Raw genomic sequence first — 6686 nt, forward strand, 5'->3', positions numbered from 1 at the left:
CCTTGAAAGCATTAGCAAGCAAAAAGTCTCTAAGGCATTCATACCATGCTCTTGGGGCTTGCTTAAGTCCATAGAGCGCCTTAGAGAGCTTACACACGTGGTCGGGGTACCGTTCATCCTTGAAGCCAGGGGGTTGCTCCACATACACCTCCTCCTTGATTGGCCCGTTGAGGAAAGCGCTCTTCACATCCATTTGGAACAACCTGAAAGAATGGTGAGCGGCATATGCTAGCAAGATACGAATTGATTCTAGCCTAGCCACAGGAGCAAACGTCTCCTCAAAGTCCAAACCTGCGACTTGGGCATAACCTTTTGCCACAAGTCGAGCCTTGTTCCTCGTCACCACCCCATGCTCGTCCTGTTTGTTGCGGAACACCCACTTGGTTCCCACAACATTTTGCTTGGGACGAGGCACCAGTGTCCAAACTTCATTGCGTTTGAAGTTGTTGAGCTCCTCCTGCATGGCCAACACCCAGTCCGGATCTAGCAAGGCCCCCTCTACCCTGAAAGGCTCAATAGAAGAGACAAAGGAGTAATGCTCACAAAAATTAACTAATCTAGATCGAGTAGTTACTCCCTTACTAATGTCACCCAAAATTTGGTCGACAGGATGATCCCTTTGAATCACCGCTCGGACTTGGGTTGGAGGTGCCGGTTGCGCATCTTCCTCCATCACATGATCATCTTGTGCTCCCCCTTGATCACACGCCTCCTGTTGATGAACCTGTTCATCGTCTTGAGTTGGGGGTTGCACCATAGTTGAGGAAGAAGGTTGATCTTGCTCCAATTGTTCCTGTGGTCGCACATCACCAATCGCCATGGTGCGCATAGCGGCCGTTGGAACGTCTTCTTCATCTACATCATCAAGATCAACAACTTGCTCTCTTGGAGAGCCATTAGTCTCATCAAATACAACATCGCTAGAGACTTCAACCAAACCCGATGATTTGTTGAAGACTCTATACGCCTTTGTATTTGAGTCATAACCTAACAAAAACCCTTCTACTGCTTTGGGAGCAAATTTAGAATTTCTACCCTTCTTCACTAGAATGTAGCACTTGCTCCCAAATACACGAAAGTACGATACATTGGGTTTGTTACCAGTTAGAAGCTCATATGACGTCTTCTTGAGGAGACGGTGAAGGTAGACCCTGTTGATGGCGTGGCAAGCCGTGTTCACGGCTTCCGACCAAAAACGCTCGGGGGTCTTGAATTCTCCAAGCATAGTCCTCGCCATGTCGATTAGCGTCCTGTTCTTCCTCTCTACCACACCATTTTGCTGTGGTGTGTAGGGAGCGGAGAACTCGTGCTTGATCCCTTCCTCCTCAAGGAACTCCTCCACTTGCAAGTTCTTGAACTCCGACCCGTTGTCGCTCCTTATCTTCTTCACCTTGAGCTCAAACTCATTTTGAGCTCTCCTGAGGAAGCGCTTGAGGGTCCCTTGGGTTTCAGACTTATCCTGCAAAAAGAACACCCAAGTGAAGCGGGAAAAGTCATCAACAATAACTAGACCATACTTACTTCCTCCTATGCTCAGATAGGCGACGGGTCCGAAGAGGTCCATGTGTAGCAGCTCCAGGGGTCTTGATGTGGTCATCACATTCTTGCTGTGATGTGCTCCTCCCACTTGTTTACCTGCTTGACAAGCTGCACAAGGTCTATCTTTTTCGAAATGAACATTGGTTAGCCCTATCACGTGGTCTCCCTTTAGAAGCTTGTGGAGGTTCTTCATCCCCACATGTGCTAAGCGGCGATGCCACAACCAGCCCATGCAAGTCTTAGCCATTAAGCATGCATCTAGACCGGCCTCTTCTCTTGCAAAATCAACTAAATAAAGTTTGCCGTCTAATACACCCTTAAAAGCTAGTGAACCATCACTTCTTCTAAAGACAGACACATCTACATTTGTAAATAGACAGTTATATCCCATATTGCATAATTGACTAACCGATAGCAAATTATATCCAAGAGACTCTACTAAAAACACATTAGAGATAGAGTGCTCATTAGAAATTGCAATTTTACCTAACCCTTTTACCTTGCCTTGATTCCCATCACCGAATATAATTGAATCTTGGGAATCCTTGTTCTTGACGTAGGAGGTGAACATCTTCTTCTCCCCCGTCATATGGTTTGTGCATCCGCTGTCGATAATCCAGCTTGAACCCCCGGATGCATAAACCTGCAAGGCAAATTTAGGCTTGGGACTTAGGTACCCAACTCTTGTTGGGTCCTACAAGGTTAGTGCAAATATCCTTAGGGACCCAAATGCAAGTTTTGTCTCCCTTGCATTTTGCCCCTAACTTCCTGGCAACAATTTTCCTATCCTTTCTACAAATAGCAAAGGAAGCATTTAAAGCACAATAAATTGTAGAGGGTTCATTCACTACTTTCCTAGGAGTATGGATAATATTCTTTCTAGGCACATGATGAATAGCATTTCTCCTAGACATATTTCTACCATGCATGTAGGAAGAACTAGAAGCAAACATGGCATGAGAGTCAAAATCATCATAAGCATTATAACTCCTATAAGCATTTCTAGTTTGTCTCCTATCATGATACATAAAAACATGGTTCCTTTTAGTACTACTAGCCATAGGAGCCTTCCCTTTCTCCTTGGCGGAGATAGGAGCCTTATGGCTTGTTAAGTTCTTGGCTTCCCTTTTGTAGCCAAGTCCATCCTTAATTGAGGGGTGTCTACCGATCGTGTAGGCATCCCTTGCAAATTTTAGCTTGTCAAATTCATTCTTGCTAGTCTTAAGTTGAGCATTAAGACTAGCCAATTCATCATTAAGCTTGGAAATTGAAACTAGGTGTTCACTACAAGCATCAATGTCAATATCTTTACACCTAGTACAAATTACAACATGTTCTACATAAGAATTAGATTTATTTGCTACTTCTAATTTAGCATTTAAATCATTGTTGACACCTTCTAGAGTAGAAATGGTTTTATGACAAGTAGATAATTCACCAGAGAGTATTTCATTTCTTTTAATTTCTAGAGCAAGAGAATTTTGTGCACTAACAAATTTATCATGCTCCTCATATAAAAGATCTTCTTGTTTTTCTAGTAATCTATTCTTGTCATTCAAAGCATCAATCAACTCATTAATCTTATCTATTTTAGATCTATCTAAGCCCTTGAATAAGCATGAATAGTCTATGTCATCATCATCACTAGACTCATTATCACTAGAAGAAGCATAAGTGGAGTCTCGAGTACTCACCTTCTTCTCCCTTGCCATAAGGCATGTGTGACGCTCGTTGGGGAAGAGGGATGACTTGTTGAAGGCGGTGGCGGCGAGTCCTTCATTGTCGGAGTCGGAAGAGGAGCAGTCCGAGTCCCACTCCTTGCCTAGATGCGCCTCGCCCTTTGCCTTCTTATAGTTCTTCTTCTTCTCCCTCTTGTTCCCTTGATCCTGATCACTATCATTGTCGGGACAGTTAGCAATAAAATGACCAAGCTTACCGCATTTGAAGCATGATCGCTTTCCCTTGGTCTTAGTCTTGCTTGGCTGTCCCTTTCGATCTTTTAGCGCCGTCTTGAATCTTTTGATGATGAGGGCCATCTCTTCATCATTAAGACCGGCAGCCTCAATTTGTGCCACCTTGCTGGGTAGCGCCTCCTTGCTCCTTGTTGCCTTGAGAGCAATGGGTTGAGGCTCGTTGATCGGACCATTCAAGGCGTCGTCGACGTATCTCGCCTCCTTGATCATCATCCTCCCGCTTACGAATTTTCCGAGTACCTCCTCGGGCGTCATCATCGTGTACCTGGGATTCTCACGAATATTGTTTACGAGATGAGGATCAAGAACAGTAAAGGACCTTAGCATTAGGCGGACGACGTCGTGGTCCGTCCATCGCGTGCTTCCGTAGCTCCTTATTTTGTTGATAAGGGTCTTGAGCCGGTTGTAAGTTTGGGTTGGCTCCTCTCCCCTTATCATTGCGAATCGTCCAAGCTCGCCCTCCACCAACTCCATTTTAGTGAGCATGGTGATGTCGTTCCCCTCGTGAGAGATCTTGAGGGTGTCCCATATCTGCTTGGCGTTGTCCAAGCCGCTCACCTTATTGTACTCTTCCCTGCACAAAGATGCTAATAGAACAGTAGTAGCTTGTGCATTTCTATGGATTTGTTCATTTATAAGCATAGGGCTATCCGAGCTATCAAATTTCATTCCATTCTCTACAATCTCCCATATGCTTGGATGGAGAGAGAATAAGTGACTACGCATTTTGTGACTCCAAAATCCGTAGTCTTCCCCATCGAAGTGTGGAGGTTTGCCAAGAGGAATGGAGAGCAAATGCGAATGCGAACTATGTGGAATACGAGAATAATCAAATGAAAAGTTCGAATTGACCGTCTTCCTGTAGTCGTTGTCGTCGTCCTTTTGGGAAGAAGTAGACTCATCGCTATCGTCGTAGTAGACGATCTCCTTGATGCGCCTTGTCTTCTTCTTCTTCCCATCTTTACGCTTGTGGCCCGAGCCCGAGTTAGTAGGCTTGTCATCCTTAGGCTCGTTGACGAAAGACTCCTTCTCCTTGTCGTTGATCACGATTCCCTTTCCCTTAGGATCCATCTCTTCGGGCGATTAGTCCCTTCTTGAAGAGAACGGCTCCGATACCAATTGAGAGCACCTAGAGGGGGGTGAATAGGTGATCCTGTGAAAACTTAAACTTATAGCCACAAAAACCTTGTTAAGTGTTAGCACAATAATTGCCAAGTGGCTAGAGAGGAGTCTCGACAAAACACAATACCACAAGAGATCAAACACAGAGATGACACAGTGGTTTATCCCGTGGTTCGGCCAAGACCAACGCTTGCCTACTCCACGTTGTGGCGTCCCAACGGACGAGGGTTGCAATCAACCCCTCTCAAGCGGTCCAAAGACCAGCTTGAATACCACGGTGTTTTGCTTTGCCTGTCAATATCCCGTTTGCGAGGAATCTCCACACTTTGGAGCCTCTCGCCCTTACACTTGAGATTCACAAAGAAATACGGAGTAAGGGGGAATGAGCAACGCACACAAGACTTCAAAAGATCAGAGCAACAACACGCACACAAGTCGCAACAAGAGCTCGCAACACAACTCAAAGAGTTCACAACTCCACAAAAGCTCTATATGCTATCACAATGAAACGAATGCGCGAGATCGATGTCTTGGTGCTTAGAAATGTTGTAGGAATGCTTGGTGTTCTCCTCCATGCGCCTAGGGGTCCCTTTTATAGCCCCAAGGCAGCTAGGAGCCGTTGAGAACAAATCTGGAAGGCCATCCTTGCCTTCTGTCATCGGGCGCACCGGACAGTCCGGTGCACACCGGACAGTGTCCGGTGCCCGATTCCTTTCCTTAAATGGCGAAGCCGACCGTTGCAGATCTGGGAGCGGTTGGCGCACCGGACATGTCCGGTGCACACCGGACAGTCCGGTGCCCCATTCCGACCGTTGGCTTGGCCACGTGTCGCGCGCAGAATTCGCGGCCGACCGTTGGCCCGGCCGACCGTTGGCTCACCGGACAGTCCGGTGCACACCGGACAGTCCGGTGAATTTTAGCCGTACGCCGTCAGCAAATTCCTAAGAGCGGCCTCTTCGGCCGAGGCAGCCTGGCGCACCGGACACTGTCCAGTGCACCACCGGACAGTCCGGTGCTCCAGACCGAAGCAGCCTTCTGGCTGTACACAGCCAACTCTTTTCTTTTCTTTTTCTTCCTGTTTCCAATACTTAGACAAGTATATTAGTACACAAAACCAATGTACTAAGACTTAGAAACATACCTTTGCTCTTGATTTGCACTTTATTCATCCATGGCATAAATTCACATTTAAGCACTTGAGTTGGCACTCAATCACCAAAATACTTAGAAATGGCCCAAGGGCACATTTCCCTTTCAACCACAACTCCATGCCTTTGTTTATTACAGATAATGGAACATGCCCTACAACAATACCACATGCGACTGTTGGTATACTGCACCAGTCCTCGTGAGCATCCTAGATGTTTGGGCTTGTTAATGTAGTTGCCAAAATCAGTCACCATTGTCATTTAAGTACAATTTCTACTTTGCTTCCTTGCCCCACGAAAACAAGAACAAAATAAAGTTACAGACTACCAATTTATTCCTCTAAAGGAACTACTTGTCGACCTTCTTCATCCCACCTAAGCTCAATTTGAATTGCATCCTAATCTAATTCGAAAATCCTAAAAATACGAAATGGTAACAATTGAATTTAAACTACAAAACTAAGTTACAGACTACCAATACGATGACACCGTGGATGGCCTCCTCCAGGCGCCGAATCCCGACCACCTCAATCGATGTGGACGAGGGGGAGTCGTGATCCTAAAAATACGAAATGGTAACAATTGAATTAAAACTACAAAACTAAGTTACAGACTACCAATACGATGACACCGTGGATGGCCTCCTCCAGGCGCCGAATCCCGACCACCTCAATCGATGTGGACGAGGGGGAGTCGTGGGCCAAGGAGCTAGTGTCTTCCTCGGTGAGGTCGATCTCGACGATCTCGACCTTGGTAGCGAGGCCACGGAGGGAGGTAGATGCGGTCGAGGGGGAGGAGGCAGGAGGCGGCGAGGGGGAGAGAGGGGGTGCGACCGAGGGGGGCATGGCCTCCCCGAATCGCTGGTGAAGCAAGCACGGGCGAGGAGCTTCTACAAATCGACGGT

Source organism: Zea mays, chromosome 2 (assembly GCF_902167145.1).
Source record: "Zea mays cultivar B73 chromosome 2, Zm-B73-REFERENCE-NAM-5.0, whole genome shotgun sequence".
NCBI lineage: Eukaryota > Viridiplantae > Streptophyta > Magnoliopsida > Poales > Poaceae > Zea > Zea mays.